The sequence below is a fragment of the Ostrea edulis genome, chromosome 1 (genome assembly GCF_947568905.1).
Source record: "Ostrea edulis chromosome 1, xbOstEdul1.1, whole genome shotgun sequence".
NCBI classification, from domain to species: domain Eukaryota; kingdom Metazoa; phylum Mollusca; class Bivalvia; order Ostreida; family Ostreidae; genus Ostrea; species Ostrea edulis.
This window is the reverse complement of record NC_079164.1, coordinates 86,926,867-86,937,615: the sequence shown is the minus strand read 5'-3', so window position 1 is coordinate 86,937,615 and position 10,749 is coordinate 86,926,867. Positions and strand designations below refer to the sequence as shown.

The following is a 10,749-nucleotide window of genomic DNA, read 5'->3' as shown; positions in this document are numbered from 1 at the left end:
CAAGCTTGAAATTCCGATAGAAATGAAAGGAGATGAAATATATGAAATAAATTTCATTTTTGAAAATACATGTTAGTAAGTAATTTAATTAATGATTAATAATTGATTAATTAATTAATGATTAATTAAAATGAGTAATAATTTTGAATTACTGTTTTTCCCTAAAATAGCTCTTAGGGCCTACAAGTTTACTGTTATTTCGGTTGAGCATCACTGAAGAGACATTATTTGTCGAAATGCGCATCTGGTGCATCAAAATTGGTACCGTATAAGGAGATGAACTGTAAAGCTTTATATGCCTGCATACTTGTCATGAAGTAAGCCGGCGTAAATCGTCGCATTTCATGGGTTTTTGTTTGTTTGTTTGTTTTGTTGTTTTTTTTTTTTACATCTCAAGGTCAACATATAGCAAACATGTATTTATTAAAGGTTCTAATAACAATAACACGTTCTCTATTGGGTAGCTTAATGCATGCTACCTTGTCAGGTGACATCTAAATATTCATTACACGGATTTTAACTGTTACATATAGCTAGTAGAATTTTGACACCATTCGAAGGCTCTTTTTAGTGCAGGTAACTTATGCCCCACCCAACCGCCCTGGCCTTACTCGAGTACTTTGATTTATCATTAAAAATTGTTTTATTTTGTAGAAAGGAAGAGAATACTGTGTGAAGAATTGTTTATGTATATCAGTGGGTTTTAAATAAGTAAACTGCACGTTCAGAGCGCTTCATATCCTAAACTACGTGTTTGTGTTTATTTGATAAATTAGTTATGTTCGTTTGAGTAGAACGAATCATTCTGGTTCCCGCCCCCCGCCACTCTTCCATCACTCGTTACGAGTGATCAAAGAGAGGTGAGGGCGGGGACCAGACTAAGAACGAATAAGAACACATATACGAAAGCCTATTAGTATCATATAAAAAATTTAAATTCACATTCCATTATCTCGCAATTACAAGATAATTTTTCGTAATTATGAGATAATTATCTCTAAATTTCGAGACAAGATCTCGTATTTACGAGAAAATATATGAATATTGGTAACACGATATTAGCTCTCCTCTACCCGTCATTGTTTTTTTTAAATGCTGTTTTAAATATAACGCGATCGTTTTTCGTAATTTCGAGATAATTGTCTCGTAATAACGAGATATCTTTTCCCGTAATTACGAGATAATGGAATGTGAATTTATTTTTTACATACTAAAAGGCTTTCGTACATGCATTATTTACATGTAATACAAAGTAATCTGCTTCTGAAGTATTTGGTTCGGGAAAACTAGTGCATCTTCAAGTAGCGACAAAGGGTGTGTCACGTAGAAGGATGTACTACATCAAAAACGGCTCAATAAAAGGTGAACGGTTTGAGGAATTTTGAAAAAGATACAACATCGTTTGTTTTTTTTTCTTCAGAACTCGTGATGCTGTACATTTGTGGAATCAGAAAATAAAAACGAATAATTGAAACAAACAAAATAATGAGTCGATCTTGCTGTCTCATTTTGGTAGATTCTTGACATGCCGTATGTTTTCACTTGATCGATGTCAATGCTTCAAACCGGTCTATGATATTTGGCCTCCCAGATTCCTCATTACATATTGAAGCTAATTTGATTTTGGTACATGTAATAGTGTCAAGTTCCTCTCTAGTACATTGAAGACAATGATCACGGAATTCACATGCTGATTCAAAGTCAATTTCTGTGCTACATGGCATTCCATAAAACTCCTTACAACTGCAAGTGTCATTTTCAAATTTCGATCGGATTGTGTATTCCTTAATGTCCGTATCATTAACTTCATGTGGTACATAAACATCTCCATCATTGTTGTTATTTTCACATTCGGAATCGGAATCATAATTGAAAATGTCATCATCACTTGCCTGTGTCTCGCTGTCACTGGATAAGTCACAAAACTGTTTGTCGCGCGCGTCTAAATTTGAAGCGATAAGTTTGGAGAAATACAATTCATCAACACGTTCAATATCTTCTAAGAATTCATGATCTTGATAAAGAGCAATTTCTGGTGGTATACTTATCGATGTTGCTGTGGAAGTTTGGCTCATTTCGTGACATTTCCAAAGCACTTTCACTTTGACCGGAAATGTAAACACGTCTGCTTTCACTTGACAGAGTTATTACAATCTTAGCCTGGTACCCGAGGCCTTCCGATGTTCAAAGAACGAAGGCCAGGCATCGGATGTCGAATGGATTCTTCCACTGATCAAAATCCAATATGGCGGACTCAATGGTAAGTAATGGGAATGTGTACGTAAATGAGCGTATCATGGCTGAATTAGCTGTGTCACTTTCGATTTTATGTCATTAGTCGCCAGAGACAGACCTTAGGAAATGTATAATACTTGGTTTTCCATGTGACACGCTTGTTTGATATAGTCTTATCCCTTTGTTTTCAAGTAAGTAGGTGATTTATCAACTCGCATATTTTTCACGTGTGCCAAATTAAATCTAACCGTGTCACTTCGTTTTTTCTACTTTTGATGGGTTGCATTGGGTTGCTGGCGAAGATATATACTGAGTTTTATAGATGACACACACCAGTTTTCTTATTTTGAACGGACAATTTCAGATCGAATTTCCTCGACTCATTTTGACTTGTTATCCTTGTTAAGCAGTATAAATATTATTACAACTGCTAGCTGTTTATGAGCCACCCTTGCATTTTGTAAATAATTGATATTAAGCAAGATAACATTTTATTCTAGAAAGATACAAGTTAAACCTACATGCACTAATTATGTAAACACAATGTGGAAATAAGTTATGGCCTCAAGATCGATTGCCTGTATAGTTGTACATGTATATTGTTTAACGTCCCTCTCGACAATATTTCACTCATATGGACCCAAGAACTTCCATCCAACGATTTTCAGGCCCTTTTATGTTGTGATCTTATGCTAGTTCAGTTCTTAATATATTTTAATGTATATGTGTCAGTTACAGTCATTGTTTGATTCTCTATTGTTTAAAATTCATTCATATTCAGGGGTCACCATCAATTGCCTGTATTTAGACCTATACTTGATACTTTGGCCTTTTGAGCAGTGAGGATCAGACTGTTCTTAATTAATTGTGCCACAAGATTTCAGTTAACAATCTTATTCAATGATCACTCTATGTTAACTCTTTTCTCATAATATGCAATCAGGTGCAGAGGACCTATTCTGACCCAGATAATCACTGGGTTACAAAGACATTTCTCTCAGCTAGATTTAAATTTCACATACAGAAATGCTAGATTTATCTAAATTTCAGAATATTAGACTTTCTTCATGAACAAGGAATATATTCAATTCAAATGCTTTATTGATGACTAGCAAACATGAGACATACATTATATATACTAAGCTGTATGTATATTATATATATATATATACATATATATATATATATATCACACCAACCAGTATCAACTGTACAAGAATAATACAATATTTACTCTCCAAGGCTACTAGTTCTTAATATATGCCAAGATGGTGTACTGGTGCACACTTTCGTATCTGTACGATAGAGGAACAGGTTCGATTCCTGTTGTTGGCTTTCCTTTGAAAGAATTAGTAGAGATCTTCCATTGCTTAAGAATACTTCAATATATCATAGCATTTAATGTCAAAGACACACACTTGCACAGAAAACATGTTTACTAGTCTAATGAAATAGCTAAATTTTATTTAAAATAATTATTGCTGTTATAAAATTTAGAAATTCATTTCAAAATTAAGGATTATCTCCCTCATGCATAGCTCTTATCCTTGGACGAATTTGGCTCCACTTTTTTGGCACGCTGTTTTTGGCTATATTTAGCTCTAAAACTTCATAGTTATTTCGGATTTCAAACATTTCGGTTGAGCATCACTGAAGAGACATTATTTGTCGAAATGCGCATCTGGTGCATCAAAATTGGTACCGTATAAGTTTTACATAGAAAAGGTTTCTAATAAAAGAAGGTTGTGATCAAGCATTTCTTGTGCAACACATTCCCATCTGAAAGTTAGCAAAATTCCTCATAAGTTTTATCCCCAAGTAACTGAAACATGTATGTGTTATATATTTCAAAGATTCTTCAATTTCCACATGAAACAATGCCAAATCTCCTTTTTCATGTCTTTTATGTCATAAATTTCTCTGGCCATACAGTGGAATGAATTGCTACTCCTCCTACTGTTAGCTAACTTCTTGATCTGAGAACTGACACTCTCAAACTTCCTCCATAAGTCTTTCTCAAAAAGCTCACCTCTGATCTAAAAATTAAAAACAATGTCACAAAACATCAGTATAATCAGTAAAGATTTGCATTGATATGGATCAGGAATAGTAGTAAATACACAATGCACATACATCATAAATATTAATTAGGTCGTTACATGTATTGTATCATAGATAAATAATGAAACAAGTCTGTAATTTTTGCAGAAGATGAACAACCAACTGTGAATTTTGAATGTCAATATATTTCCCTTTTCATCTAAAGTTTTATATTCATGCAGGTTTTACTTACACAAACAAGAGGGAGGGAATGCTGATGTCTGCTTGTATGCATGCCATATTCTTCACTTCCACTAAAAAAATTCTCATTTTCAAGGAAGTCTTCTGAAGATCTGGCTTCTCCTTTTTTAAAGGGTCTGCATGATGCACATGAAATAAAACAAGGCAGGTCAGTTCATTCCATACAAAACAATCATGCATTTTTCACTATTGTGTTTTATCAATACAGAAATTGTCAGTATCTAATATAATCAATTTGGGATTGAATTTCTTCCACTAACAAATAGAACATATTTTAGAATATGATAAACTTCTCACACCTTTAGATGCCAGAAATAATTGTTTTTGTTATTGCTGTAAGAGGTGGGAAACTTGAAATAACAGACTGTAATAATTTGATTTAGTTGTTAACCTGTTCTGGAAGTCTGTAATTCTTCATTCAAGTTGGATGTTAATTCCTTCCGATATGAATTGGTTTGGAGGAGGATGGGTCCTTGAATACCCCTTTAGAATTTCTTTCTCTGTCTTTTTCCATCTGGAGTCTGTAACTACATGGTATAATAAAGAGATCAATTTGGTTATCTTTCTTTTCCTTTTTCCACAAAACTATATTAAGAGTCGTTAATTTGGTACACAAGTACCACAAATTTAATGTATAGAAAACTATCTTGAAATTTGCAAAACTTTGTTTTTGGGGATGAATGTCTTGGGTTTCTCCAGATTGTGATCTTCTAAATTTTTTCTTTGAAGCTTTAGCAGGTGTGATTTTATTATCAAATCCAAGCAGTACGAGTTTGTGCAAAAGCATAACAATGAAATGTTACTATAGTGCCATATTGTGTACTTCACATTATGTAAAATTTGTTTTTGCTGTGATACCGAATTCCTGGTTACTACAGCCTAAGAATTTTATAATGAAGTGTATGAACTCAGTTCTCTCATAAAGAAGACAAAAAAATTGAGTTACAAACAAATGCAAAATATAATGGTAACACAAAAATAGAATACCTCAATGTATAACCTTTGGCAATATATAAAAATTGTGGACCGACCCACAAATATAATTTTGGACAAACAGGACAGTGAATCAGTGAGGAATAGTAACTGTTGACAATGAAATTTTTAGTGACCCCTTCTGAAATCTGAAGAATATTCAAGGTAAACCAAAGTAACAACAGAAACTTTAAATTAAGCCTATTGGGTCAAGCATAAAGTTGGCAGATCAACATAAGAATTAAATAATTACACTGTCAGACACAATCTTACTGAATTATAAAATGCATAAATAGCCTTATCTACTACACAAGCAATATATACATCTTAGTATACCTGTTGGCATGGTTTTGCATATTCATGAAGCATTGTATATGAAGGTGTTTTTTCATCTACTATCATGTGTTTCTTCTTTCCATATGTATGGAAATTCATCTGAAATTAAAACGATTAAAATATACATATATAATATTGAGAAACTGTAAAATTGTACACTATAAGTCCAATAAAAGCTTAAAACACCCCTATCATCGCACAAGAAAGTCATCATATAAACTTCAGCTATAGCCTATAGTCTTATCAAAGTAAAGCACGTCATTAGATCTATATGTAATAAAAAATTATCCAAAAATGAGTCGAGGAAATTCGATCTGAAATTGTCCGTTCAAAATATGAAAACTGGTGCGTGTCATCTATAAAACTCAGTATATATCTTCGCCAGCAACCCAATGCAACCCATCACTAATAGAAAAAACGAAGTGACACGGTTAGATTTAATTTAACACATGTGAAAAATATGCGAGTTGATGAATCACCTACTTACTTGAAAACAAAGGGATAAGACTATATCAAACAAGCGTGTCACATGGAAAACCAAGTATTATACATTTCCTAAGGTCTGTCTCTGGCGACTAATGACATAAAATCGAAAGTGACACAGCTAATTAAGCCATGATACGCTCATTTACGTACACATTCCCATTACTTACCATTGAGTCCGCCATATTGGATTTTGATCAGTGGAAGAATCCATTCGACATCCGATGTCTGGCCTTCGTTCTTTGAACATCGGAAGGCCTCGGGTACCAGGCTATTACAATCTCTACCCAGAGTTGTCGTTCCTTGCTCTCACTTACACCTCTGTTAACGTCTTAAAATAAGCAATGTAATTCCACATGTAAATCCACTTTTTTTTTTTTTTTTTTTACAGCTAATAAAACTAATAACTATTTTATAAAATATCGGGAAAATGTAGGACAAGCAACTATTTGTAGATTTTTTCCATTACTATATATTCTTCATGTACCTATGTATAGGCCTGGTGCAATAGAACTACCCAATATCCACATTTAAACCCAAATCAATGCTTCTTGTGTCACAAAAAGACTTGACATCTGTTCAATATTTATTTATTTACTTTTTTTTTGTAACTGAAGTCAAAATCATACTTTATTTGAGCATACGTGCCAATTTACAAAAATCTTGTAAAACCCTTGAGACGTTGACAGAGGTGTAAGTAACGATAACTCTGGGTAGAGATTGGAGTTATTACTCTTTGAAATCGCGGTAAATTCAAATGAAGTCGTAACAATTTGAATATTGCAAGCAATAAAAGATAGGAAATAATATTTGTGCCTTTTTGTAATACATACATCAAATGCAAGGCAAAGAGGAAAAAATATAACCACGTGTACCGCAACAATTTTCCTCGCGTTTTTTTTTTTTATTGTGACGCAATCATCTAGAGATTTCTATCGCCGATTTCTCATTATGACGTGCTGCCGAATCTGGGCCCTTTTTCGCAGTCGCAGTCACGTATGTCTATACACGTGTATGACAAAGGAATACTGAAAATACCTACGTACACAGTTATTGCCCCTTTCTTGTAACAATTTGTGGTGCACACTCCCTGTTTCAAGTTTCTAATCGAATGAGATCAAAGGAGGGGTATCATATGCTCTTGACTTTTATTCTAATTTGTTATTCAGCCTTTCCGTGATTCTGAATTTTTCTCATTGTATAAAATTTTTCACCGCTTTCCTGAGTGAGTTAAAAGTGTTTAGAATTTCGAAGTTATAAGAAGAAATATCTTGCGTCAGATGCTGCGTGTGTCCTTTCCCCCCTGTGTGATTGACGAGGTTAAAGGTGTCGGAGCAGACTGGTAATTAAGTTGCATTCAGTGGTAATTAAAAGATGGATGGATGGATGTATATTGTTTAACGTCCCTCTCGAGAATTTTCACTCATAAGGAGACGTCACCATAGCCGATAAAGGGCTGTAAAATTTAGGCCAATGCTCGGCGCTTACGGTCTTTGAGCAGGGAGGGACCTTTATCGTGCAACACCTGTTGTGATTTGCGATCTCATCCAAAGTACCGCCCCATTTAGTCGCCTCTTATGACAATCAAGGGGTACTGAGGACCTATTCTAACCCGAATCCCCACAAGAAGGTAACTAAAAGAACCTCCTTGACCAATTTTTTAAAACCTCCTAATCCAATTTTGAACTACGTCATAAATCACATTATTCGCAAATTCTATGGTCGTTATAACGATCTAATTCGTCAATACAACATATCATTGGGTCAAATGCTGTCTGACATATTTCATACCGATTGTTAGGCCGTTCTTGGCACACTGATTTTGACTACGGATATCTCCGTTTACCTGATCAAGATATAGGTCTCACGGCGGGTGTGACCGGTCGACAGGGGATGCTTACTCCTCCTATGCACCTGATCCCACCTCTGATGTATCCAGGGGTCCGTGTTTGCCCAACTATCTATTTTGTATTGCTTATAGGAGTTATGAGATTTATCACTGTTTGTCATCTTCATATCATAGTTATGATATTGTTGTAACTGATAGACATTGATGAACTTCGTAGAGGTGAGTTATAGATGTGCTTTATCTATCTATCTATATATTCATTAGGTATATGATGTATGTTAGCTAGATGTAGAACCAGTTTGATAGGTGGTTCCTGCCTTCATTCGTCATTACTTATATCGTAAACTATTGCATGTTACTCCAGAATTCTTCCATTGGCTCATTTCATTAGGAAATTTAATATTTTGTATTTATCTTGTGAATTTCTTCATGCTTTTGCGGAATTTACATCAGTTTGACTAAATGTACGATTTGTAGTCAGTCCCTCGTAAAAGAGTTTTGGAGAAATATACTTTCTCCTCCTAGGCGCCTGATCCCACCTCTGGGTTCCTTGTTTGCTCAAGTGTTTATTATGTGTTCCTTATAGGATTGACTATTGTTCGTTATCTTCAACTTTCATATAATAACTTGTCCGTTCAATCGGGTGTTCTTTCGATTGTTCAGCCTTGTGTGCAATATTCAAACAACATCTTTCATTTGAAGTATCTTTTTCAATACCTTATATAAACACCCTGTTCAATTGGTTTATAAGGTTGCAGGTAAATGCCAAGGTCTCGGGTTTGGAAATATACAAGATTTAAGCTACATTTCCTTCCCTTATCAGATTCGCAGGAACAGAACATTGCATACAGGCCTTGGTTCATATTCTTTTCAAAAGTTACAAATAAAAGATTAGGGTTACTGAGGATAATTTCGAAGTTTTTGAACATTTTCTATCCTATTGTGTTTTCAGGAAAGCTATGATGATTGTGTAAATAAATTATTGGTTTCTACTGGTTACAATGGAAATGCCAAGACACTGAAAGTAAAATCCAAAATTGTTTGAAAACATTTTCATCTAAGTTTTGTTAAACTTGCAGGAATGATCTCCTGTATGAAATTATTTATTCTTAAGGGTTTTTCTAGATTGGATGGGACATTTTGAAATTTCTTGTGAAGATATCGACTACATATTCAATCTAAATCTAACTTAATGGAATAATTCTTATGCATATTAGTTTTTAAGGTGATACGTCAAAACAGACAAATTAGCAGTACAGGTGCTTGACGTTTCATCTGTCGAAGAGCCTCCCGATTTGCCTGCTGTTCAAAATCCTCCAGTATCACCCATCACCTTTAAAACGATATACACTATTTCAACACTACGTGTTGAATAACCAGATTTTATCCCCCAAACCAATATCCTCTAGTCCAACACTACGTACATATTCAACCACTAGATGTTAGCGGGGATGGTTACCAGTTTGAACCCCCAGCTGACAGACACACTTCCCACACCCAGTGTCAGTATTTTTCGAAATGCATATCATTTACTCGTGTTAGTGGTTGCTGCACATGTATCGTGCTTTAAGTATTGTCAGTAAAGATTGTTTCGAGTATCTTCGATAAGCCATGCAGGAGGATAATTAAGCGTTCACAATACTTTATGACGGGAAGACTGACAAACGGACAGAAAGTACAAAAACAATACGTCGCCTCCTGGTGAAGGGGAGACCATCTGACGTAATTTCCGAAATAGCTTTATTTTTAATGCCTGTAACAAACATTTTCATTGATTAAACTCAGGAAGAAAATTAACCATCATGTGATCGGAATTTGATGTGGTTCATACCTTTTGAGAATGATTTATAAGTGACTGCATTGAGTGAAAATACAAAAGAAATCTTTTATCGAAATATTAACAGAATCTGAGCAAAGAGGAAAATATACATAATGATATATCCGTTGGAAACATAAGGTATCCACCCCCAGTTCCACATTTCAATACTAGTATATTTTTGTCTGGAACGGCACCAAAGCAAATCGACATGGTTTTGTTTCATTCAGGGAGGATGGGCCTACTGATAGAATAATAAAATAGAAGTTTACGTAAAGAATAATTCGCAGGGGAATTTATCATATATATATATATATATATATATATAGTTTGTAAAAAAGAATTCGGTATTTGATACAGTAAATACATCCAATAATAAAAGTCAAGAAACACAAAACTCGAATAACATTTCACTGTTAGCGCTTTCGGCTTTAATGCCTCTTCAGACAGTTATAAAATTTTATAACTGTATGAAGAGGCATTAAAGCCGAAAGCGCTAACAGTGAAATGTTATTCGAGTTTTGTATTTCTTGACTTTTATTATTGGATATATATATATATATATATATATATATATATATATATATATATATATATATATATATATAATGCTAATTCTGTTCTGCGCAATACCAATCAACGTATTTTAAAAAAGTTTTTGCCATGATAAATCAATGCATCAACATTTCTTCTGTAGTAAATTATCAAGGAATTTACCTTGAAAAAGTATATATATTTGATGTGCCTTTTAAAAGCA

At 34.1% G+C, this 10,749-nt stretch overlaps 1 long non-coding RNA gene across 1 annotated transcript; it reads right to left on the bottom strand.

Moving 5' to 3' along the window:
* Positions 1–3,318: 3,318 nt before the first annotated feature.
* On the bottom strand, positions 3,319–10,444 carry LOC125660849 (uncharacterized). The gene is made up of 5 exons (XR_008802805.1): positions 6,498–10,444; positions 5,845–5,943; positions 4,928–5,063; positions 4,529–4,652; positions 3,319–4,271 (listed from the first exon to the last, which is right to left on the bottom strand). It is a non-coding gene; the product is annotated as an uncharacterized LOC125660849 (long non-coding RNA).
* Between the last annotated feature and the right edge of the window lie 305 nt (positions 10,445–10,749).